The sequence below is a fragment of the Zonotrichia leucophrys genome, chromosome 6 (assembly GCF_028769735.1).
Source record: "Zonotrichia leucophrys gambelii isolate GWCS_2022_RI chromosome 6, RI_Zleu_2.0, whole genome shotgun sequence".
Classification (NCBI taxonomy): Eukaryota; Metazoa; Chordata; class Aves; order Passeriformes; family Passerellidae; genus Zonotrichia; species Zonotrichia leucophrys.
This window is the reverse complement of record NC_088176.1, coordinates 21,486,078-21,510,734: the sequence shown is the minus strand read 5'-3', so window position 1 is coordinate 21,510,734 and position 24,657 is coordinate 21,486,078. Positions and strand designations below refer to the sequence as shown.

Genomic DNA, 24,657 nt, shown 5'->3' with positions numbered 1-24,657 from the left:
AAATACTTTGATGTGAAGTTTGGGTAGTGAAACAGATTTACGCACAACCAAGCACTTGTAAATTAAAAAAAGCTGTGTTTCTAACCCTGAAGTAAAGTCTGTCCCCAAGGTCCCTTTTCCTACACACACTTTAGGATCCCTGTTCAATGCTCATGTAGTGGAAAGAAGATGAAAAGAAGAACAACACACAAGGCCTTCAACCTTCAACAGAGTTATAGAAGAGCCAGCTATTGACCCACATGATGCTACCGAAATTATATATTCCAGTGTCTGTCAGCTGAGTCCTGCTGCTGAGTATGTTAGAGTATGTCCTGCTGCTGTCAAAGTATGTCCTGTGCCTGTGGCCACAGCTGACTTCACTATTAGATAAGATCAACATCTTGATGGAAGGAAGAAAAAAAGTTATTAGAAAGATGATCAACAGTAAGCAGCAAAACCTGTTCAAGAGTTGCCTGACCTCATTTTTACTCTGATCATACTATTCTGATAAAAACGCAAACCATGCAGTGTCTTTTTTCAAGATACAGCAATGGAAGATTGGCCTGTGCAGAACCAAGAGGAGCCATTTCACTCCCATGTAAGAACTTTTAAGACACTGGGCTGACAACAGTGGAAGCAGAAAACCTCTTTGCCTTCATTATACCTGCTTAGTGTCTACTGGCTGACTGTCACAGCACACTGGAAACATACTGTGTACCACATTCCATACCCTATGTGGAGGATCTGCAGTCAGGCATTGTGGTTGCTATGCCCTGCTCAGGCTTTGGAAAGCCCAGATGTGGCAGCGCTTGCCCACTGCAGGCTGAGGCTGTAGCAGAACCAGGCAGCGAAGCACTACGAGTATTTTCTCTTTCCTCTGGATCTGAGACTGGTGTCTGGTGACAGAGGGACATCATTCAATCTTCAGCTTCTCTACCAAGAGAAGAAATTTCCCAAAGGCTGATTCTTTAGCTTATTAAAAACATCGACCTGTTTATTTTGAGCCTGTCTCACAGCCAGATGACCTTTTCTTACCACGACAGCAGGTACAAAGGAAAAGGTGCTCTCAGCCTGTGTACTGTATCTGTGGGATCTCTCATGTGCTTGATTTCAGTCTTCTTTCACACACCTTCAAAGAAGCAGCCACACCCCGCTTTTTAAATTGCAGCACATATGAGTTCTAAGCCTGCCAGACAGGCTGGATAATGCCATCCCTTCTCCAGATAGTAGCACACAGAGAGGGAGCGACACTCATGGAGCTCCTTGCAGTTGGTCTCTGGCCAAACCAAGTTTGATTTCTGACCTATGAACACTTAGGGCCCAGAAATATCTTCCACTATCCTAACCCATTCCCATGGGATGCTTTATGGCTTTTCCTACAGCATCATCAGTAACCATGTTTGAGTAGTAACTGCTGATGGCCAAATCTATAGAGGAACTTCAGAAGATACATGTGCAGAATAAATGAACACTTGTCTCAGCAGCTTTCTCCCCTTCTACCTGCTTACCCACAGAAGAGAACAGGCTGCTTTCCATACTTTCCAGCAGGGAGATGGATGAACAGTTCATCCTTGACCACCAGGCAAGGAGCTTCAGGCCTTTTCCAACTAACATTGCAGAGCTCATCTTGTAGAACACCATGGCTGTACGAGTGAGTGGATGCATTCAAGTCCTACTCTAAGAGTCCTCTCAGTGCAAAGGGGTGAAAGGCCTGAACCATTTGCTGAGAAGATGACAGAGGTAAAGCGTAGCAAATCACTCCTTTTCTCCTGATCATATTGGAGGACTGAACAAGCATCTGATGTGCCCAAAGACTGGTGAGGCCAAAACTAGACTGAGACAAAGCGCTAGTCATCACAAAGGCTAAGGGAAGTGAGAGTCTGGAAGCTATTTGGCTCCTCTGCCATTCAGGCAGCCATTATCCGTGTTGTCTGTCTGATGAAATTTTGAAGAACCAAATTTTTCTGAAATTATCAAATCTCCTAATCTCTTGGGCCATAATTCTTACTCTAACATTTTATTTGGCTCACAGCCTTGAGCTAATCACCACTCCCTGCCTCAGTTTCCTCACAAACAGGAATGGATGCATTCAAATTACATTCACCTGAAAGGCATGCTGTAAAATTTAATTAAGCCCTGAAAAGCACTCTGCAATTGTGAGATGAAAAGGTGCCATTAAAGGCTTCTAGTATTATATTTCACTAAGACTCAGAAATATTTTGGATGGAGTTAAAGAGAGAAAATAAAAGGCAAATAAATCATAAACATTGCAGAATAAATGCTGCCTGCCCCTTCTTATCTGTAACTCACAAGGCATATAGATTACATCTAAATAATCCTTTGTATGAAAAACTGTCCATACATTTGCACGCAAGATGTAAGGACAATGCTGGGTTTATATGAAAGGGAATATACATGTTTCCTTGCACACCCTCAGTGAAGTTAAAAGGGTTAATAAAATATAAGTTGAGATCAAAAGAAATCTGAGGTGACATTTTGGCCTTGAGGCCTTCCCTTGGCTGTGGGAAAACAGAATGAGGCTGCTCTGCAACATACACGCTGAGGTACAATTAGTGGTGTTTTCAGACTGCATGTTTTTTCCTAACTTAAATCTGTAGAGATATAAGCATATGCAATGAAAGCACTGTGAATTCAGTTTTACCAGCGCAGATTAACTAACAGTGTTACAGACAGAGACAATTTGAGAAAATTTAAAGCTATGTAATTAGAAGATTATATCCAGGCAGAGCAGATCCAGATATAATAGTAAAACCATGATTATTAAATGCACTCAAAAGGGAAGGGCTTGGCGCATGTGTATGCAGCTGCAGTGTCATGCACACATCCTGAGGACAACTGGAGACAGTAGGCCTTTCATCTTCTGACTCAGGACCTTCCCAAGACCTCTGCATTGCAGCACGAAGAACCACACACTCTATCAAACATCGTTATTTACATAACACATGGCAGGGAGTGGTTATGGAATAAATCAATACTTTGTGATATTTGTTACAAGCCACATGGCAGCTGAGCATTTCTAAGGCCTTTTCCAAGGTCTGGCTTGAGGGGAGCTTATTACAGCTATATTAAAATTGCCTAATAAGTGAGGTTACCAGAGAAGTGCACTCTGCCTTTTTTTTTCCACTGTGGTGTAGCCCAGTGAGGGCAGGGCTTTCATTTACAGACAAGCTCCTGATCTGACCCCCTTCAATCCAGACTGTCTTCTGTGTAAATGACCAGCTGATCACCTTTGCCTGCAGCCCTCTCACAATGGCACTGATCCCTAAGCATAGCTGTGATTTCAAGGGTGGACAATTGTCCCAGATTTAGTGATACAACTCCTAAAACAACCCACATAACTGCTCACTAGTGAGACTCTGCCTGTGCCTGTGGCTGCACAATGGGAGAGTGACACCCATTCCTAGAGGTCCCTCAGCCAGCAGGCTTTATGTGAAAGGGGAACTTCCAGAGGACAAAGAAGAAGTGGGTACCCACCTCTCTTAATTCAGTATGTGAGGAGCCTGGACCTCATATACTCGCACATGCATGCTAGATTACTGAAGTCTGATTAAGTAAATCCTGCCTATATCCCACAAAGAGGTTTGGGCATCGTGACAAGCTCTTGTAAAACAGCACAATTTCTGGTTTTAACACTATCTGACCATCACTTTTCTGTGGTCTTGTAAATTAGGTTTTCGTTAAAAAACACAATCAGGAAACACAACTAACCTCTCCAGTTTCATTCTGCAAAAGCATATTTAATGCAAAAGCATTAAAATCTCCAGTGTGGTGAAGACTGTTTTAGAACACTAATAATGCTTAAAATGCAATTTTATCAGTTCCAAACACCAGAACAGCACAAAGCTGCAAATTCACTGGGAAAAAGCCCACACTTTCTTTGCTTTTGCTCAGCACCTAGCACCTGGTTCACAATTAGGCCAAATAAAGTATCTCAAATAGGAAGTGGCAGTAATTGCAAAATATGATGTACTATAGTGGAGATATAGCGATTAAATAACACTATAAAAATCACTAAATAAAAAATTCCTCTCCAAATGTTAGAGACTTGTGTAAAAAGAAACACAGTAAACAAAGTACCTCATTATGTTCTTTCTCCTGTATTAAGAATATAGGCAATCACAAAAGGTAAAGAAGGAATTTAAACAGATGCGCAAGTCCAGTAAGGAATCTCCACCAAAGTCAAACAGGCACAGGAAAAAATAATCTCCAAGAACCATGAGGTTGTGTAAAGCACTAAGAAGTTACATAAGGAACTTGTTACACTCTTACTAAAATACTGTACAGCTGAATTAAAAAAAAAAATAAACTAAGTATGATACATTAGACATTAGTAAATAATTTAATGGAAAGTCATCTGAAATATTCAACTACATTTGTTTAGATGGTAACATAAAACTGGGTCTAAAAGCTAAAAATTCAGCCTTTTCTTTATTCTGCTGCTCAGAGATTGTATATTAGTCATCTGCTGCCTCAGCTACATCAACATATCTCTTTTTTTTTTTGTCTTAAAACTTTCTTACTCCATGTTTTTGAAATGGCCATCTCAAGTATTTTTTCTCTTTTCATGCTTTTCTTTCTCAGCTCCCTGGTTTACACTTATAAATCAAATTCAGCACACAACTTTAGAGCACTGCAAAGCACTGTCCTTGGGCATCTTTCTTTACCACTGCTTTCACTAATCCTGATCCTTAAAAGAACTCTCAGGCTTGCTTGGACTACCCAAGTCTTCTTTCCCTATGGTAGAACTTATTTTTTTCACCTATGACATGAAGCATGTTTGTGACAACTTTAAATTCACTTTTGCTAGATGTCTGCTGTAGAAAACTCATGTGCTATTGCACAACCACATCCCTGTGCCCTCATTATGCTGTTTCACACCTTTGAGATGTCTGTAGATGAAGTCTTTCAGAGCAAAGAGAGCATTAATTGGCGCCAGCAATTTCTGTTGAGTAGTCTTATATACATCCACAGTGTCACATACACTAGCCATGAACAAACCCCCAAGAACAAACAATTTGAGGAAACTGCCCCTTGGGAAATTTGCAGAGACTGTGTTAAACCGAAGTGATATTCAGTAATATTTTAAAACCACTAATCAGGTGATATAAAAAGTTGATATAGTAATCAAATTTGCAGAAGATGCTAAATTAGGAAGTGTTGCAAATACAAGCAAAGACAGAAAAATAACACTGAAGACCTGAAAAAGCTTAAAAATAAGAGCAGGAAATAACAAAATTAATTTCATCCAGGAAACATGCAAAGGTACTGTACATCTGGGGGAAATATTTCAAAATTAAATGCCAAAAGTAATCTGATCTCATGGTTCAAGGTGTAAACTGATTGCCACAGCTGAAATAACCCTCTCAACCTTCCTGCTCAGCAACATAGAACTGGCAAGGTACATTATGAAGGGTTTTGAAAGATCAGGTACAAGATATTTTTGGAGGCAAGATGCCTGGCTTTACAGAAAATCCTCTGCAACATCTAAATTCAGAGAAATAGACAGGTTCATTGAGAACATTACCACTCTTGGGCAAGCAAAATATTTGCTTACTTTCATGCCCAACAGTTACTTCCATGTCCTCATTTGTATTCTTCCCAACAATTCAGCACAGCCCCATCACACAGTGGCAGTGGCACTAACAGCACAAGTTGAAAAGAACAGGCGAGGGCGATGCCAGGCTGGTTAGAGGGTGAATTATCTGGGCCCTTAGTACTCCCAGCCTCTGAGAAACTGCCTCAGCTACTTCTCACTCTCAGTGGCCACAGGGACTGCTACACCAGACAAGCAGTAATGTTGTCAGAAACACAGAACCAGATACTCAGTTGATGTCAATCAGGGCTTTTCTGCTGACTTCAAAGAGAATAGCAAATTTAATGTGAGTTTGCAGTGAAATAGGATATTGAAATTCTTCAGTGCTGCTTAGTTTTCTATCCTTGGGCTCACCACAATCAGGAACTAGAAAAGAGATGAGGCTATGTACAGCATTGATAAAACTACAGCAAATATATCACTAGGCTTTGGCCCTTGAATGCCATTAACTCATAGAGAAACTGGAAAGAGTTGAATGGAAATCAATAACAATGAAGGATCTCAAACAGATGGGCTTTGAAGAAAGTCACTATCTTTTGTTACACATAAAAGACAAGAGATGTCATTAAAAAAAATAAATTCATGATAGCCCTATAGCAAATCAGTTGCTCTCCATCTCTGCTTCAGAACAGAGATTCTGTTTAGGAATTAACTTTCTACTACAGCTCTAAAGAAACAGCACATATATCCTCACACATTCCCTGCCCTGTTCTTCCTAGATAAACAATCTGTACAGGAATGAAATTAGAGACTAAGATGAGTCATTGGTTTCGCCACTCATTCAGATCTGTTCATTGTCTAATCCCCCCCCCCGCATTCAGTTGATTCAATTTTTCATGAAATTCCAGAGGTGTGAATGGCTGGACAATAGTTTAAGGAGTCTTTGCAGCTGGATCACCTCTTGTCACTGGAGTGTAGTACATGGGCCAAGAACAGGATTTCGTAGAAACTAAATTGAGATTGAATATCCTTCCATAAAGATTTGCTGTAGCATAAAAAACAAATCATACACTTTCACAAGAAGTTTTGAGTCAATTTTACAGTTTGTGTCAAGCTGACAGCCTTTGCTTCTGTCTGATTAGTGTGAAGCCAGTCTCCTGCAACGTGGCAATCCTTAAAAAGTCATACTGAAGCATATAAAATGTCCAGCTCCTGATCTCATGGAAATTACTTCTCTGAGGGCATTTGTGATAGCAAATGGAAAGAAAAAAAAACAAAAGACAAAACAAATTCTTGGAATAATCTCACATAATCTCACTGTGGTCAGCTTTTTACACTGGGATAATTTAAAAGCTCTAAGGAGCATATGTTAATGCAACTAAAAACATTTAATGAAGGAACTGTTATCCAACAGATACCAGGGAGATAAGGATGATCTCTGGTTAAGCACAGTATGTGGATCTTAGAGTGGTCTGGGGCCTGTCCTTCACTGTGCAACATATTTACTGTACAAACCTAAACAAATGGCTTTAGAAGTACCCTAATTCCAGGTCTGTAAAGTTAGAACTTTGTCAGCCATTTCTATTCATGCTTCAAGCTACGTACACCTGCAGTACCTCATGACAGGAAACAGATTTGGAACAAAGGAGAGAAGGTATTTCTAAAGCAGGTAATGCTATTACAGGCAACTGGCACCATCACATTTCATCAGGCATGTATGTCTAGAAAATCTTCTCCAGCAAGAAGAGGGAGATCTGTGGTTTTAGATCTCCAGACCAACAATTCATATGAATCACTTTGGGTGGGCTTACCTTGCACTTCATCATCAAAACCTATGCCAAGCTTATGGGTAGCACCATTATGCACAGTCAGATATCTTTGGCTCTCTGTGGCATGTAGGCTTTCCAGCTGTCATGAGCCCCTGCTCTCCACAAGCTTTTTTAAGAAGACTGAGCATGAAGATGGAAATGCAGTCGTGATATAATGGAGTGTGGTGCCTGATACTATCAGGGTTTTTAATATTAGTCTCATTGCTGCGGGGTTTGAGCACTTCCAGCTGAAGTTGGGTGCTGCCATCATCCAACTGTCTGATAGAGAGACCTGCAGGCAAAGTTGTGGTTGTAAAACTTGAGATGAGCAGATCTTCTATCTGTATAATGAGCTAATTAAAAATTAATTTAAACATAGTCTGTATAAAGTGCTGAAGCATATGATGTGGGGCATAATCCTATGCTGGATTTGACAACTCACAGCTGCTACTGCATATTCAGTGTTTTTTAACAAAATGATATGTTCCTTCTGCCAGACTCCAATGAGAATTTTCTCTCACTGAGGACTTGAGAGTCTGACTCCAGGATGCAGATTGAATGGTTAGTCTTATGTGATGGTGTGCAGAGATAAGAGCTCAGATCTAGAGGCCATTTGACTGTGTTTGCACACATGCTGTTCCTGAGACTAAGCAGTGTTCTAGAAAACAAGCATGGATACATCCACTGTCCTTCCCACCACTCTTTGTTCCAGACTTTCACATGCTGCACCAGCTTGTATGTCTCAGCACTTTCAGTGTTGATGTATCCATAAATAGGATGAAAATATCTGTATTGGCAACAAGCACAAAAGGTTTTTTGCCTTCAAGGCATATAGACCCCTGGGAACTCTGTGGAAAGCTGAAAGGCAAGCTGTGATTGCTTTCCTCTGCCAATGACTCTCAGCTGGGACACAGATATAGATGAGGCATCAGAAGCTGGGGAAGCAGAAATCAGAGAGGTAGGAGTGCCCTTAGGAAGCCATGAAGAGAAAGAGCTCATACAATTCTTGCTCTCTTCTTGGACAGGGATCTACCACAAGCCACAACTGAGCCCCGCCCCAAATGAAGTGTTAGTCACTGTACTGCAGAAACATTGGGACTCCTGGATACACCAAACTCTGCTCCTTGCAGCCATGCCAAAATTGGGATAAAATAGTATGGTACTGCTTGCAGAGCCAACTAGAGGAAGAGGGATTCTTTTGTTAAGCAATGATATTTAAATAGCCTAGAATGAGCAAATACTGCAATGGGCTTAAAAGAAAATCCCTTTCAGTTAGAATGAGAGCAACAGGATGGTTGCCTTGGCTTGAAGACTGAAAACCATATAAATATGAGTCCAGCTATATGAAGCAAGATAGGAATAAAAGGATTGCTTCTAAAAATAATTACTAAGTGTGATAATTTTTGAATCTGAAAACAACCACTTCCCCTGACAGTTCACTAAACACTGGTATGTTGGTAGTTTGTTTACTGTATTATTAAATAAAACATTTTCCTTCTTGCCCAAAAAGCATGTTAATTAATCGTAATGAGATATAGCCTAGAAACACAATTAGGTAAGAATTATGCATGGCCACACTTTTGTGGTGTTACCAGGTACAATATCACTAAGACTTGATAGAAATAACCTCAAACAGTTAGAGCAAAACAGAACAGCAATTATGAAATAACTCCCTACTTACTAGAAAGAAAATCTTGCATATTCAGGAAGCTTTCTTAAACACAAGAACACATTTATTCTTTACTCACCACCTTTTTTCTGCCCATGTCCCCAAAGCAGGAATGGCACAGGGGCCCCAGGACTCTCTGAGTTGCAGTGGAGAAGCCCAAGGATGGCAATCCTCAAATTAAAGAAGAGAACCATGAATAACAGGTAATAACTAATGAGACAGAGAATATTTCATTTGAGAAAGAGCTTTCCATTATTCCCTTAAAAAATCAGTAGGAAAAAATCAGCATAGAATAAAACCATTAATTAGCTTATTCTAGTCAGCTACTGTGTATTTCTTCTTGAATTCTCATGAGAGCTCCCAAAGGCCTTGGTTGCTTCCCAAAAAGGGGAACATTTGTATGTTTCTGCAGTGGTACTGCCACCAAGCTACTCTTGTTTTGTGCTACCTATGAAGATATTACATAAAATTTCAAACTGATATCAAATTTTTAAAAAAATTTCCCCAGAATACTTGTGTACATATTCAAGATGCAGACCATAATCAGTTAGAGCCCTCTGTCCTAAAAGGACACTCTATAGAAAGGCCAGAGTTCATCAGGACAAGAGATGGGTTCTCTTGTAGGCTCATCAAGACTTCTTCATGGGGCAAAGAACAAAACTTCAAGAAAACCTTGGCCTCTTTTGTTCTATGCCCATAGTGCATTTTTGCTTGCTCTTTCATAAAATAGAATGACACATACATGATATTAGAGAGATGACCATAATACAAGAGCATGTGGAAAGCAGCATATAAGAGATTGAATAAAACATTCCTTCCTAACCCTTCTTCACATATATATGCCAAAGATTTGGTAGGCCTAACTATGAACTTAGCATTTACCAAATGAGATCTGATTGATGTCTTTCCAGTTGCAGGTGGTCAAATTTTTAATGATTGCCTGTTACAAAAGGAAGAGAAGCAATGCATTAACTGTTGAGCATAGAAATGCATGGTAGAAAACAAAACCTCCATCATAAGAAGTAATAATCTCATTTCCTGTACCTCACACTTCAAAGCTCTTTTGCATGTTTCTCCTACCACACTTATTGATTGGTAATTTGTACAGCCCATTCTTTAGTCATTTAGCCATGAATATAAAATTTAAAGGATGACAAAACACACATCATTCATATTCTCTCCTGCCAATTTTATAGACAGAGACATTTTAGTAGAAAAACCAAACTGAGTACCTGAATCCTCTAAGTGATTTTTATGCAGTGCTGATTAAGGATGTATTGGGGTTGCATGGCAAGGTTTTTCCAGTGGGGGAGGTCACAGGGGTGGCTTCTGTGAGAAGCTGCCAGGAGCTTTCCCTGTGTCTGACAGAGCCAAAGCCAGCTGGCTCCAGCACAGACCCACTGCTGCCCATCAGCAGCAATGCCAGTGGCCGCTGGGATAGCGCAGCTAAGAAGGGGGAAAATCACCCCTGTGCAAGAGCAGCTGGGAGGGGAGTCAGCCAGGGCCACCCCTCCCAAAACAAAGGCCCCGGGAGCTGTCTGGAGCTCTCTTGCAGCCCAAGTGTTCAACATGGAGGCTCTCCACAAAAGTTTGCCACAAGGAACATGCAGAGCAAGGTTCCCATGGCAGTTAACTCATACTCAAGAACAATTTTAAAAATCCACAGTTTAATTGCCACAAATAGAGTTTTCTCCAATCTTTTCCTTTTTTTCCCCCCTGCTTCACCTGAAAGGAAACAGTAAAATTATCTTACAGCAGATTTCTTTTTAGGCTGTGGTTAGGTGCTTAGAGAACAGTTGAATCTTGCGTAAGGTCCATGCAGCAAGGATGAGAGTTTTGAGATATAATGTGATCAAAGATTTTTGACTACTATATCTTTCTCAGGCTCCCCTAACAGCCTATTTTCAAATTAAACTTCCCCTTAGAAATACTCCTTGAGCTTAGCTTTTCAGAAAATCCCTGTATGTGACAAATCCACACAACTGCCAAGAATAGTCTTTCAGTTTCCATTTACAGCAGCGCCATTCTGGTTTATCAGAAAAGCAAAACACACAAGTATTTACAGGAAAGACTTTAATTGTTTCAATAGGTTTGGTCTTTTTATCCTGCACATTTCTAAACACATTAAGCATGTCTACATGTTTCTTTTTTTTTCTTTTCACTTGCTGAAGGAATCATTTAACAAACTAGGGTCTAAATGGAAAGAGTTAGAGATGCAGCTACAGTAAGGGTGTGATTTCATGGTCAGCTTCATCTAGTTGAACTCTGAAATACTACTGCAAGGGACAAATCTTCCTTCCCCCCATCTCACCTGTCTGTCCTCCATGCTTTGTGTCAGCACATGGAGATGCATCCTCAGCAGTGAGGCAGATCCGGTCCCCAGTGCAGCTGTACAGCTGGATGAGTGCTGCTGCTGACACAACACAAGGACCAGGGACAGACACCCTTTCAGCACCTTTTTGGTGTTTAGAAATAGATTAGCCACGGTTGATATAAAACTACACCCAAGTATCACCCCTTTTTGGTGAAGAAAGGAAATGGCAGATTCCCGTATTATTTGCTGCACAACATCAAATCAAATTATTGATAAATAGTAAGCATGGGCATACCTACCTTTATGATATGATGGTCATTTGGTAACACAAATGCAAAGAGATACATCAGACAAGTGTTTGTTTCAAGAGATTGGACAAGAAATGTAAATTAAACCAAATGAAATGAAATTGTAAGATAAGTGTTATGGACAGGGAAGTGTGAGGCTTGAACATAGATTTTTCATTACTTTCATCTTCATCTCAGAAGATACTACTTCCAAAACTGTACTGAATATTGGTGTCATGCTAATTATCATTACATGAAAAGGTGGCTTAGGAGAAAGTGCTAAACCAAATGGTGGAATGGAAGAGACCATGCACTAGCGGCTTCAGCAGAACCTGGAGGAAGCCTTTAACATTTCTTGTCCATTCCCCCACTGTTTGCTAAACACACAAAACAACAGCAGAAAAACTTCAAGTTCTGTAAAAAGACAAGGTTGGTGACTAGATAATGAGTAGTGCAAAGTTAAACTCTTTTGTTAGAAACAAGTATTCTTATTGTTGAGAAAAAAGGGCCACTTCATATCAGAATAATTAAATAATAGGAGAAAAAGAGGCAGTTTCTCCACAGCAGTTAGCACAGCCATTGCCAGTGCCAAGATCCCAGATTAGATAGACCACCCCTCTGATCCTGAACCACTTCTATCCTGCTCACTGCCCTTCACCTCAGCACCAGTGGCACAGTGCCTCAAGCCTTGACTCTGCAAGACAGCAGGATACAGACACCAGTGCTCTGTTCTGCTGTAGGATACACAACAGCAGTTCCCACAGCCATCACACGGAGCTACGTGGATACCTAGTGCCAGGAAGGGTGGGGTGAGAGCACTTGGAAAGCAACTACTGAAAGTTCAAGTCAACAGGTTTGGAAACTTGGCAAAGACAGCGTAGACAAATAACTCAAAGTTTGCAGGGCACCTCTGTGACTGGTATAAATCAGATGAGTACTTCTGAGTTCAAGGGAACCTGCCAATGCATGACAGATGAGCACCCACTCCTTTGCAAATGCTCTTCTGAGTCCTGGTATCTGAACTGCATTGGATCTCATCCAGTTTTCTAGTGTTTCCTCCAGGCCAAGATGAGAACCACACAAAACCTTCTGCCATTCTCAACTCAGTGAAAAATGAAATCACATTTGATCATGAAAGTTGATCCTCCATTTTTACATCAGCAAAGATACAGAGGAGATGTAAAAAAGATTAAGGAACTTCCTCTCCTTCTTTCAAATCCCCACCCTGTAAGTGCTTTCCTGCTGCTGACAGAAATGAAAGTCAGGCCTGGATGAATCCAGCAGAGACACCCAGAGGCACCGCAGCAGTGCTGGGCCCCTCCCAATGCCACACCACAGATCAAAGCCTTGAAAGGCAGCAGATCTCCCACTGTGCTGCAGTTCAGCTCCCACCTGAAGAGCTGCACACCTGGCAGCAGCGCACTCTGCAGCAGTGCCTCCTTTGCGACAGTAGGTCCTTATCTTCTCTGCCTTCTGCCAGTACAGTCACATGCTGCTCTCATGGTGCACAAATGCTGAGCAGCATCTCTGCTCGTCCTGCTCGTTTCACCTGCAGCCGCAGGTCAGTGCTGGCCAAAGCTCTTTATTTGCTGAGTGTATTTGTTCTGATTTAGGGCAAATTTGGGAGGAAATTTCCAAAGGGCTTCCTCTAGAAAGCTGATTCAAGTGGCCACTTCCTTGGCTGGTTCAGGAAAATATTTTCTTGAAGAAAAGTGGGAAAAATCTGTTTATTTAACCAGAAAAACATTCACAAGCATAAAAAATGAATTAAACAAAACAATAAAATCTCTCACTGTTCTGAAGAGACAGCAAATTCAGAAAGTCCTTCTCGTGGGGTGTAGCTTGGCTTGCTCAGTCTCTTGCCAGTCTCTCCTGTGCTGGAATGCAGCATCCCGGGCCCTGGTGGGCCACAGGTGTTTTTCTGGTCCAGAGCAGGACTGATCAGTTCCAAGAAAAAGAAAAGCTACAGTCTGGGGAACTTCTCTGCTTCAGATAGCTAAAAAAACTAACAGAAAGCAAAGGAGAGCTCTGTCCTACTGTCTGTGCTGTGGACAACGCAGGCTGTGAGAGGGAAAGCTGAAGCTCTTATCACTATGTTTTTGAATACAGCCACCTCAAACATTCCACCACTTCTCCTTTTCCCCCTGCTTCACTCTCAGTTCTAGTTTTAAAGGTGCAAAACTTTTTTCTGGGCTAAACAGATGAATGAGGGTACAATTAATCATCATAAAATCACCCCAGGACACCGAGCTTTGCCCACTGCTTCTGCCCCAGCTCCCTTTTGAGGTGCTTGCTTTGACAATTGCCTTTCTACATAACAAGGCTGTCATAAGGATTTTTGAGGTAATGAAACCGATAGTAAATGGGAGTCCTGATAATAGAAGAGAGATCAGATTTCACTCAATGCATGCTGCACACACACAGGTCAACTGCACAAAGCAGGCACTGCTGAGCCCTGGGATGGAGCTTGCAAAATTGTTTTCCTGCATTTGCACAGTAGCTTTTTCCTCAGCAGCCACTGCCACCAGTGCCAAAAAGGCACCCAGCTGACGTGAAATATTGGAGGAAGCTTTTCTGTAAACTTCTCATATGAAGCATAAGAGTTCACTGGGCGTTTAGAGAGGACATCTGGCAACTCCTTCAGTGGCCAACACGATTTGAAGATGCCTCCAAATTCATGCAGCAATAGACTGCTTAGTCTCAGACCTTGCAGTTTTCAGGCTTACTGATGAAAATGAATATGAAATAAAGATGTAAAAATACAAATAAAACAAATAAGTCAAAAGCAAATCAAAACTTATCAAAAGTTAAAAGGATGTAATACAATTTGAAGTTTATTTCTTAACAGAGTAAGGACTCAGCTACTTGAGCTGCTGATTTAGCTAATATTTTGACTACAGTAAAAGATGGCTCCTAGTTGCAAGACCTGGCTCTATTAATATCAACTTCCAAAACAACTGAAATTGTCAAGCATCTGGTTGAGCCTCTTACAGAAAGACAGGGCCTGAACTCTAAACAGAAATTTGAATTTTACTGCATTTCAGGGTTAATGGTGAGAGGGTTGCAATATCAGGTTCCTCTAGCGTATCTTCAGTAAAACAAACACAGTTCTCTAACCCCATCATTATCCCAAGATGCTGCTGTGGTGTGGGCTGAAGGGCTGGCAGAGAAAGGAGTGGAAGAGGAGAAAGAAGTTCCTCATTCCTCCCTATTGCCCTTCCTGTTTTCATGTCTGTTTATGCAGGGGATTGTCTTTCCACAAGCAAACAACTAGAGACAAGCTCACTCCAAATGTATGTTCTCTCATGTTTCAAGCACTTGCTCTGTTCTTGCTGAATGTTTAGTTACACCATGAAAAATGGATATGTGGAATGAAGACATTTCCCCTTTGACTTGCACATTTGCTGAAGGTATGTCAAGGATCTGAGGCAAGGGGTATGGGCAAGCTTTCAAGATTCCCCCCCACCTTCTCCTTTGCTTGCTTATTAGAAGAGCAATAAATATCAAGCAGACAGACCCTTCTCACAGTTACAAAGCCTACCTGTAACTGAGCTGGATAATTAGCAGCCTTGAAGATGATATATGACTTTCATTACCCTTTGGGACTGGAGACTAAATGAGGACAGAGCTAATTGCCGTGCAAAGCAGTTTGGCATGAATGAGAAAAATGCAGGCGCTGTCTCCTGCCAAAAAAGGGCCCTATTGCTGCTCTGATCTCATGGCTGGTTTTTGCCGCAGGAGTTCACTTGGTGTCCATAAATCATGGTCTGCTTACAGCTGAAACTGCACTGAGTCATCAACATGCAATAAGCTGAGTGACAGATTCCAGCCTGACTACATTAGAACTTCAGACTTAGTCCTCCCCCCCACACTACCCGTACTTAACAGAAAATTAAACCCAGACTACACAGACATGAAGGCTGTGAGAAACACAAGGCTTGTTTACTTGACAATAGTTTTTTAAGACTGATGTTTCCAGGAAATAACATCATGCATTTTGAAAGGGAGAGGGCCACAAGCACTGAATTTATAATATGACCTACTGCTATAGCACTTAGCTTGTCCTTCCTCATGTACTAACTGATTAAAATGTATTGCCTTCCTTTAATGATCTAAAGTGGCACTTTGTCATCTTAGTTCTTACGGAGATAGATTTAGTCAGCTAACTGAGAAAATATTTTGCTGCTCTTTAAAATTAGGCCAGAAGAACCTGAAATTTGATTGCAAACCTGCTTCCAAAGTGACCTGGGGCATATTAACATCCATATTGTACCCTTAAGAAGTGTGGGCTTCTGGGGAATCTAACCCATCAGAGCAAAAGAGAGTCCTTGAAGATACTCTTTTCCTCTCCCTATTCTGTTTTACAGGAGATCTTTTGCTTTTCCCTAAAGGTACCTTAGGTCTATTTTTTTTTAATGGAAGAGATTGTGCTGAATTTGCAATATGGTATCCTGTCAGATCCTAATCAATTAGCCCACATCAGCTCAGCATAAGGCAGATACCAATTTAACTCAGAGAGCTAAGCCTTCTGATTTTCTCTAAGGGCAGTCACATAATTCATTCTTTGTAGTGCCAAATTATATTTGACATTTAATTTAAAACTCAAGGTACCATAATGCAAAATCTCACTAAAAATAATGGTGATAAAGCAGAGGAACATTTCATTTGACAGTGAGGATTTTTTCAGCTTATTTATGCACCCAAAGTTTTCCCCTCACCCACCTTTCAAAGGCCCAAACTCAGGAGGCAATCACTTTCAGGGGATTTTAACCTCTACAGGTGCTTGCATACAGTAAAGGGGCACTTAAAGGTGAAGCATACATGGTGGTTGCTGATCACCTTTTGGTGGGTGAACTCTGCCTCCCTGATAACACAAGCTCTACTTTTCATGTATTCTTGCTGCTGCTGCTGTTGATAGTAGAAAGAAATATTATCATAGAGTGGCTGGGCTAAGTGGAATGGTTGTGTGTGGACTGGGGCAGAGGGAGTCAGCCTGAAAAGGCTGAGTTTTTTTACATTTAGAAGACCCAAGAAGAGAGGGGAAAAAAATAAAAAGTGTTTAATGGCTTCATTCACCATGCTCTGCCATGCAGCAGCTCCATTCACAGCTTCCTAGCACAATGGAAGTCTGGTGGTTCATCAAGCATGTCTAGACTCTGACAATGCTTGTTCATGCACAAATGAGAATAAAAACCCCAAGTTCTCCTCCTTTCTTGAAATGTGCAACACACTGTGAATCCATGGGGAGCTCTAGCCATGGGCTCACTCAGCACTTCCAGTAACAGTCAAACTCTAATAAAAGCGCTACTTGGAAAAACTGTGCAGCTGTCTCTGTCAAGGTGAGCGGCTTGTAGGGTCTGACTCTTTCTGTTGGTAGCATCACAATGCTAAGCAGCCAGAGATCTGCCTGGCTAATCCAGAGCAGCTCTATGAGAAAAGAAAGTAATGGATAACAGCAGGCTCTGTCTGCATTGTTGAGACAATCCCAGATAGCAATGAGCAAAGGATGCTGCTAGTGTAATCCTCCTGAGAGGGACTCAACTTTTGTCCTGTCAAGAAACAGCAACTACTTTGCAATAAAAAGAAGCAAATGTCTAATGTTCTCATCCTTTATGTGCCAGATTAGCTCTTGGGGGAAAAAAAAATCATCACTGGTCGCAACACGCTTCTCAACAGAAGATGGATGACTCAGATTCTGGGATGTTAGGTCTTACTGTGGATTTCAATCCCTGATTAAGATGAAAACAGTTCAGGGCTAAACTCTGGTATTTTTAGAGTGAGTGTAGGCCTCAGGTTAGGCATTATTGCCCTATTTCACAGTTGCATGTAGGTGCATGCATATGGTACTGGGAGACAAGCTCACAATTTTGGCCATGCGATTGGATCTATTTCTTTTAGCACTTGCTATGTGCTCCACATTTATGTTATAGAACACACAAGGCATTATCTGGGGTATGAAATGTGGACAGGAACAAAGTTGCTATGTATCTGAGTGAGAGGGTGCATTGTCAGCATATTTGAAATCAAAGAAACTGTATTTGATGTGGATACAGAGTGCCTGTGTGACAGGTTTAAATTAGTGGAACAATTGTGAGGGCATAACACTGCTGTAGGATTTCCCTATCTTCCATCAAATTTCATGGTAGAATAAAACACAACCCCAAAACTTCTAGAAAAGAAATTCTTCAGCATTGCATAATAAAAAGAGCCCCTTTCTATGGTGTGTATCCTGCAATTCAGCTCTTCCAGACTTCCTGAGCTGAGACTATATCAAGACACTCGTTTTAATAGCAAGGATTTTGTATTTTAATTGTAAGGATAAGAGTACCTTCCTCAAGTCTAGATAACTGTTTTCTTAATCTAATTATACTTTGGCTTTTATAGCATATTTTAGAGTTCCATAGTTTATTAATATTTTTATGTAGAAAACCACTTCCATTGGTTTAAGCACTATTAACGATTTCAAGAAATAGAGATGAAGCATTCCTTATTGCTTTTTCATAAAATTTAAGATTGTATCATGAGGAATTATGCAGCCTTCATACCTCTATTTCTAAGCTCATTTTACTTAACCTCTTCTCATCTGGAAATCTTTCCAGAAATTAGCTCACTGCTTTTACTTGTTCTAAATCCTGTATGTAGGGTCCTTTTGAGTTGAGGGCAAGATATACTTTTCAAGATGTCAACCTACTATAGATTCATATCATATCAACTACTGTCCCAGAAATTTTTGCAGTTGTGAATCTGTGTAGGTACACCTATAACTCCTCACCAACTGAATAGCAATATTTTGGCACACAAACAAACAAGTGCACAAAATATTTAAAATATTCAAACAAACAAAAGATTCTGCACCAAATTCTTAAGAATATTCAGCTTGATAAATATTTCTTCAAAATAGTTTGAATCTTCTCAGAAAGGAAATTATGCAGAAACTGATACAATTTTATTACTGTAAAGAAGCTGGATTAGCTAAATGGCCATTTTAGTAGTCCATTTATATCTCTAAATTTTTAATATTGCAGGGACAGAAGCTTTAAAAATAAGGATTAATTTAAAATGGTAGTAAAAAGTATGCAATCAGTAAATATCTAGATTGGAAAACTGACATTTTGTAGTACAAAGAATCATTAAATAGAAGTGAAAAGATAAGGGCACTGACTGAGATTTCAGACCTTCAGATACATAAGTTGGTTCCAAGTGCTGAAAACATTTTCGCTAAAAAAAAAAAACAACAAACAAGAGTCCAACTTTAAATTTATGCTTTCTGAAGGTCTTGTTCTTAATCTCTCTTCATATGTGGGATTTACCATATTGCTTTTCAAGGAGTCTATAAAACATGGGGAACTGACTTCAGAAGCCTTGCATCCAGTAAGAAAGCTGATTTTTAATCACGTTGTGCAAAAACATTAGCAATAAAATCCCCTTATAAATACAAACAGAAAACTAAACCATAGTGTAAGAAGCCATAAGGATTGGAATGCAGAGAGGATGCACATGACTGCATGACACACATCTCTAATTTCTGAGGAGAATTCTACTTCAGTTCATGGTGATGGAAAGCAGGTTCAGAAAACATCTTGTTTAGTCCTTGTTTAAAATTCTCCCAGAAAAATGGATTACAGTTTCTTTAAATCACTCCTGCTATAGGATTTTATAATTAATACTCCAGACACATTTGTCACCATTCCTAAGCATGGATATTTGTGTGAAGATTTCAATAAGCTCTATTTTGTCCCAATTAAAATTCTTTTAAATTATTCCAAGCTCCATTGTGGAATAACTCTTTGCATAACCTAAACTTGTGTTTGACCCCTGTTCTGGGTCCTTATCACAGCTGTATTGAGGAGCATTTTTCCAAAGCACAAACAGCAATAATGTCAAACAATTTTAATTTCCTGGCCACTGTCTGTCCTTCCAATCTGAGGAGCTATAGTATGTTACATTTCCTTGTTACTGACCAAAGTATTTCTGAAATTCCAAGTTAATTTGCATCACAACATTCCAAGTACTGTAAGAGGCTAAACCCCGTTTTTCCAATGGAATAAGCAGGGGTTACTGCTGCTCCACATGCAATAAAAATAAATTCTCTAGACAAAAACAGTACAGTCTTGATTGCCAGATAACAAAAGATGAAAAATAAAGGACTTCTTTCTCGCACATTATAGTTTAGGAAACAAAGGCTGAGAGAGAAAAAATGTTTTGCCCAAGATTGCCAAGATCAGGCAAAACAAGGACAAAAATTGAGTCCAGATTTCTTCAGACTCATTATGGTTCCTGTATCACATGATCATTTTGCTCACTAAATGAATGGCAATCACAGCCTGACCAGCAGCCTACTGAATTCAACATGAAGAGCTCTTCCTATTTCCAAAGGGGATTTTGATTTTGAGTCCATTGGGTTACTCAATGCATACAGGCAAAAGAAGACTGCAGCTAGAATAAAAGCTGAGGACATGTCACAGCAGACTAGATTTCTTCTTTTTTAAGGCATCTCTAATTCATTGGCCATGAATAATATAATATTCACGGAGTCCCATCTGGTGTTCAGTTTTGTGTATAAGTGCTTTGCATTGTTGGTCTGATAATTTCAACTAAACCTGGTAAAGTGATATACAGGACCTTGAAAACAGTAGTGGGATAAAAAGAAATAACAAATTGAATAAAGGAGAAAAAATAAGCTTGCTTTAGTGTGTAAGGAACAAAATTGATGCCTTTTAACCTTACACATAAGTTCCACACCATTACTTTTTAAAATCAGCTGGAAATCATTTAAAATCAAATTGATTTTGGCTTTTACATTCAGATGCACTTCAGCTTCTCACTTACTGCCCTATATAAGTAATGCCTTCAGCCAACCTGTGTTTAGAATGGGTTGAAAACCAGTTTGTAGATTCACATGCTTATTGGAATTTTCTCATTTCCATTTCACTCAGAGCCAATCACGATCAGTTTAACTTGCTGGGGAATATGTCAAGAGGCTGATTTAATGTGTGCTGTAGCAAAGAAATGGTTCTTAATAGTGAGGTTTTTTCTTATAACACATTGTCTATTGCCAATTTTGTGTCAATAAATGGAAAGATAATCAGAACTGTTAATATTTATTCTGAAGAGCTCTCTTCTCCATCATATGTAGACAACCATGAAAGAACTGTAAAATTCCATGAAAATATTTTCTGGTTTACATCTGTTCCTTTCTACTAACAAAATCTGGAGTATCTGCAGCCTTCCATGTATGGACTGGCAGGGTAGGCTTCTGAAATGGACACTTTCCTGTTCACCTGCTGCCATCCAACTGTGGATCATTTGGACTGGATAACTGCTATCTGAACTGACATTTAGTCATCCAGTCTGAGAGCAAGTATGCTGAAATAATGCAACATAACATGCTATCAAGGCTGTAATAGGACATAGAACACCTGCCATTGACTTGGATAGAAAGGATAAAATGCTTTGAATTGCTTTGTTTTCAACATACTCTTCCCCATACTCCTCACATGTCCATTTTTACTTAATTTGTCACTGATGCATTAAGGAGAGAGAAACGGCATGGTTGGAGAACAAGAAAATGTGAAACAGATGCCCAAGTTCTATTACTAACTCTGTTGGTGACTGGATAACTCTTTAGATCATTGTATTGAGTTCATTGATTTAGATGGCTTAGTTTTAGGTTTCCAAACTGAGAAGATGCACACTGCCTGCTTTCCACTGTGAGTCAGTACTTCAATACTCATCATCTTCAAAAAAAGAGTTAGAATGAGTCTGCAATTAAGGTGGTAAATATGCCTCAAGCTCTGCATCTAAATACTCAACACTTACAATTAAATGGTATCAGGAAAATACTGACTGTAAGCTCACAGTAATTCAATTAAGTTGCCTCTAAATGAGAAATTAAAAATGCATCACAAAGAGAGATATTGTGGGTTTAATCAATTGCTTTAAGGGTCTCTGCAAATCTCAAATAAGATGTAAAAAATCCATGCGCAAATATTACATTGCAGAGATGATGAATGGGAATGGAGTGGGAGGTTATATAACCTGATAATATCAAGGATATGAAAGAGCTTAAACTATTTAACTATTCAGCAGTGAAAAGAAGTCAAGAAGGATCATTGCAGACAAGGACTGGAAATACAATATAGAGGCTGACTTGTGCAGCCTGACATTCTGCTTCAAAGAGTATTAGTGCTAGAGAGTGGTTACAAAACTATAAGTCTTTAAAAACAAGTCTGATTTAATAAATATTTACTAAATTGTATAAGGATTGCCTGGCATCAAGCTATAAATATTAAATTGTAATGTATATGTTAAAAGAAGAATGTTTTTTTCAAATAATCAATTGAAGATTATAAGAATTTTTGGGTTAAAAGTAAAAATATTAATAAAAAATCACTGAAAGTCAAACAAAAATAGTGACGGTTACATTCCAAAAGAACAATCCACTCAGAGTTCCTTTCATGTGCCAAAAACTATTATTTATATTGTTTATGCACTTTCATCATGACAGCCCTAACACTGAGCAGAGCAGATAGAGTCTAACAGTTACCACATTAGAGAAAAAAAGCTCTCAAAAGGTAAATAAAGTGAAGTGAGGCCATATTTTTGGATCTTGGGAGATGTAAGGCCATTCTGATATTCTGCTTATATCGATTATTTTATATTGTTTAATGAATTTCTGTACCCTTTCTACAAAACAAAGATTGGCTCAATGACTAGAGCCTGCACTTAAAGGAACCACTCTATAAAAACTGGTTTTGTTTGTGCCTGGAGAATCAGAACAATTCCAGACAGTTTGTTTCATATTTTACTTGAAAGCTCCTGTTCCATCAGTATGATATAATTTCTGAGACAAAGCTTAACCACAGTGTCTTTCCCCTTTAAAAGGTAATGACACCATCTAAGCAAAAATAACAGTGGGGGGAAAAAAGACCCCCATTATAGCAAACTGTGGTATTAATGAAATTCTGTTTGTATTAAAATTTTCTTTCAACCCTGGTCTTCCCGTTCAGGGGGATAGTGTCAACCTGTCAAACTTTTAATCAAGAGCAGTTCATTGATGCTTCCATTATGTCAAAATGCTTCACCTAGGTGACTTCAAGGGGAGACAGGAGGTCTGACTTTCTCAACATCCAAGGCTATGAATTTTTCATTTCTCACCCCTTAACTTTTAATTTCTAGTATATGTACGTGGATAGACACAATGTCTTTTTTCTTGTATCAAATCCATAAATAGCGTACATTTCAATCAAGCTGTAAGGTCAAGAGATTAAAGAAAGGTAAATACATGAAAGAATAATTTCTTAAATTTTAGGCTGGTAAAAGGGGATAGTTAGAGGACTTTAATCTATGCCTTTACAAAACCTTTTAAATGACAGCTTCTTCAAAACTTGACCACACAAAATCGTGATTCACAATCTAGAATCTCCCTACAAATTATTTCACTGAGGTGTTGCATTTGCAAACGTGCTGATAATAATTATATCATTCAGCCTACTAAAGAATCCTTACTTTATTGCATAGAAGCCAAATTTGGGGTCAGATCATGACCTCCTGCAGTAGCTGCTATCCATCAGCAAGACTGAAATGTACAAGATGTCAGCTTAATGAAGCACCTGAACCTCCTGCTCTGTTGGCAGAATGCTTGATTTGGAAGACAAAAATAAAAGCCCCCACATGACAGCTTTACAATGCCTTCCTCTGCAGCTTATCACTCACTAACCTGCTGCAAGTGAAGTTATAAGGGAACTGTGACTAGGAAAGGCTCCCTCTCCCCAGTTCCAGGGAACCAAAATGATTGCTTAAGGGTGTTAAGAAGGTGACTGAGAACAGCCTTAAAAGAGTTCTGATTTCCATCTCAGCATCAGCACAGTATGTCATTGACCCTGTGTGATAGGCAGAAAGTTCTTTATACTGTGTGCTACAGAGAGCAAGCAAATCCCAAGGAAATGTACAGTCCTCCCAGGATCTCAATTTAGTCCTGTAAAGATTTTACTGAATTTCTCTAATAGAGATATCAATTGAACAGTTTCTAGCGTACTCACAAACAAAGCCACATTTTTGCATTTACAGTTAAGATTCCTTATTTATCAATTAGATGTATAGTGAGATGAGTTTTGACTGAAAATACTTTGTTGCTTCATGATTAGGAAGTGAAGTCAGGGAGAATTATGACAACCTGAAGGTATGGTTAAAGGAGCTTCCAGATCTTGAGTTTTTAAATAAGTTCACAAAGGCATGTTGATGGGGAGTATACTACATAATCCATCTAAAATATTTACTTTTCGCTGTTCTGCCAAAGGAAAGATTCTCATCCAAACAGTTTGGTGAATTTTGTTGTGTTTTTTAAACATATCATGTATAATTAAAAGATGACTATATGAGTCATTTGTAAAGCCAAACAACAAGACCAGAACTCTCACAATGTGAAATGACCAGCTAATTACAAGACTGGCTTAAATTATGTTCCTAAGTATTACTTGTTCTTTCCAAAATGGGCTGGATATCTGTACTATTAATTCAGCCCCAAAGACCAATTTCAACCTTGCAAGCATATTGCACATTTAAAATGTAGCAAGGTTTAAATCATCCAAGCTTATTGTTTTAAATTCCAATATTTCATTACTCTACTTAATGGTTTGAACATTATTTTATACAAGCACATTATCGTTTTATTGCATGGTGTAAATAAAAAAACAACCAAAAAAGGAAACCTATGTCCCATTTGCTTCCAAAAGAGATAAGAAGTGATGGGACAGTAGACCTAAAATACAGTGATGTTTTGCTTACAGACAGGAAAAGCTGAAGGTTGTTCAACATATGCTTAATTGGAAGATACATACTCTGAGTATTAGGAGCATATTCTGAATTTGTACGCCCCTCAGGATCGTATTGGCAGAAATATAAAGAAACCAAGCCAGCCCAATCTTTCTCTTATTGTAGTGAACTGGAACATTGACAGCTTTGGCTGGGCTAAGAGAAAGCACTAATTTAGATCCTGTGGCTTCTGCACTGGAGCGGGTTTTGTAGCTGGGGATCAGAGCTTTGAG

General features: G+C 39.4%; 1 long non-coding RNA gene across 1 annotated transcript; it reads right to left on the bottom strand.

The window, feature by feature from the left end:
* Positions 1-7,242: 7,242 nt before the first annotated feature.
* Positions 7,243-11,456, bottom strand: LOC135449359 (uncharacterized). Its single transcript, XR_010440734.1, has 4 exons — positions 11,322-11,456; positions 9,893-9,950; positions 9,090-9,181; positions 7,243-7,633 (listed from the first exon to the last, which is right to left on the bottom strand). It is a non-coding gene; the product is annotated as an uncharacterized LOC135449359 (long non-coding RNA).
* Between the last annotated feature and the right edge of the window lie 13,201 nt (positions 11,457-24,657).